Genomic DNA, 2,372 nt, shown 5'->3' with positions numbered 1-2,372 from the left:
GTGATAGGAACAAGACCCCTGAAGAGTTTAACGACTTACAATCCCAGACTTATTACTTACTAAGGCTTAGCATTTAGTAACTACAAGGACTTCATTGCAAACTGGTTGACCTATTTTTAGGTCATAAAAAGGTACAATAAACACTTAAGGAGTACCGGTAATATCTCTAACATGTCCCTCACAGAAAATTGTTACATGAAATTCCACATACATGGGCTGATGTCTGAGATGTTGTTTTGTGGTAGTTTTTTAATAAAGCTTAAAACCTATTTTTAAAAATATTCATGGTGGACAGGTGCATGCAAGGTGTATAAATAAATAATAAAATAATAACAACATGTATTAAAATAATGTTATTATTTAATGCAATTTGTATATGATTATTTATGGAATTTATACATATATTAACAATGCAATCCAATTCCAAAAAAAGTTGAGAAGCTGTGTAAAGTATAAATAAATGTAAAGAAAAACAAAATTCAATGATTTTCAAATCTCATAGACCCATATTTTATACACAATAGAACATAGAACACATATCAGATGCTGAAAGTGAGACATTTTAGCATTCATGAAACATATTACCTCATTTAGAACTTGATGGCAGCAATGCATCAGAATATTTGGGACAGCGCTGTTTCTACCATGGTGTAGCATCCTTTCTTCTTTTACAGTCTGTAAACATCTGGGAAGTGAGGAGACCAGTTGCTGGAGTTTTGGGAGAGGAATGTTGTCCCTTTCTTGTCTGATGTAGGATTTTAGCTGCTCAATGGTCCTGGGTCTTCTTTGCTGGATTTTTCGTTTCATGATGTGCCAAATGTTTTTTTATTGGTGAAATTACCAGTAACTGGACTGCAGACAGGCCAGTTCAGCACCTGGACTCCTCTTCAGAGATGCCATGCTATTGTGATGGGATGGGATGGGAGCAAATGTTGTTCTAAAACCTCATAATACTGTTCAGCACTGATAGTGCCTTTCCAGATTTGTAAGCTGCCCATGTTATAGGCACTACTGCAACCCCATACCATCAGATATGCAGGCTTTTAACCTGCACGCTGATAACAAACTGGATGGTCCCTCTTGTCCTGAGCCTGCAGGACACGCCGTCCATGGTTTCCAAAAAAGTTTTCAAGTTTTGATTCCTCTGACCACAGAATAGTTTCCCATTTTAAATGAGCTTTAGTCCAGAGAAGATGGCAGTGTTTCGGGATTGTGCTGACATGTGGCTCCTTCTTTGCATGATACAGCTTTAACTTGCATTTGTGGATTACGCAGTGAACTATATTCACAGACAGTGATTTCTGGAAGTGTTCCTCAATAAATGCAGTGATTTCCAGTACAGAATCATGCCCGTTTTTAATGCAGTGCTGCCTGAGGGCCTGAAGATCACGAGCATCAAATATTGACAGTCAGCCTTGTCCCTTGCATACAGGGATTTTTCCAGATTCTCTGAATCTTTTGACTAAATAATGTACTGTACATGGTGGGAGGGCCAGTCTTTAAAATTTTACGCTGAGGATCATTTTTCTGAAATCCATCCACAGTTTTTAGATGCAGTTTTTCTCAGATTGCTGAAAATCTGCCCATCTTTGCTTCTAGGTGTTTTATGTTCTGTTGTGAATAAAATATGGCTCTTTCATTGCATTCTGTTTTTATTTACACTTATTTACATTTTGCACAGCGTCCAAACTTTTTTGGTATCGGGGTTGTACATTTAAAAACTCAGAAGACACACGTAGGTTCCCTGGACAGTAAAAGGACACCTGGAAAAGAAAATAAATAAATAAAGAAAAACACATAATAATTACTTACTATCATAATTATGAGATAATACATCATTATTATAAGATGTTAGGTCCTAACTCGTAATTATGAGATGCTACATCCAAATTATGATAAAGTAAGTTACAATTATGAGATGCTAAAATCATAGTTATGGAAAGCTTTTTCATTTTAACGACTTACGGAGCCCTGCTGATGACATTCTGTACAAATAAAATAATGTGTGGGAATTAGATGATTACGTTGTGGCCATGACTTAGTAAGGCATGGGAATGAGATCATGGCTTACTAAGTCATGGCCACACATTAGGATCTTGTTCCCTTTACTAAGCCGTGGCCACGACTTAATTATCTCGTTCCCACAGCTTACTAAGTCGTGGCCACGCATTATTGTTATTTATGCAGGATGTCACCAGCGGGGCTCTGTAATGGTTGTATATTTTTACAGCGGCTTTTCGACGGGGTTCCATACAAAACCTCTCTGCAAACCAAGCTAGAGGAGTTAGCCAGGGCTGCTGAGATGCTAGACGCTAGCCGGTCGCGGCGTCCTCCACGGCGGTAGGGGGCAGCACGGAAATGTATTAGTAAGA

Source organism: Pygocentrus nattereri, chromosome 19 (genome assembly GCF_015220715.1).
Source record: "Pygocentrus nattereri isolate fPygNat1 chromosome 19, fPygNat1.pri, whole genome shotgun sequence".
Classification (NCBI taxonomy): Eukaryota; Metazoa; Chordata; class Actinopteri; order Characiformes; family Serrasalmidae; genus Pygocentrus; species Pygocentrus nattereri.
Note: the sequence above shows the minus strand (reverse complement) of the source record.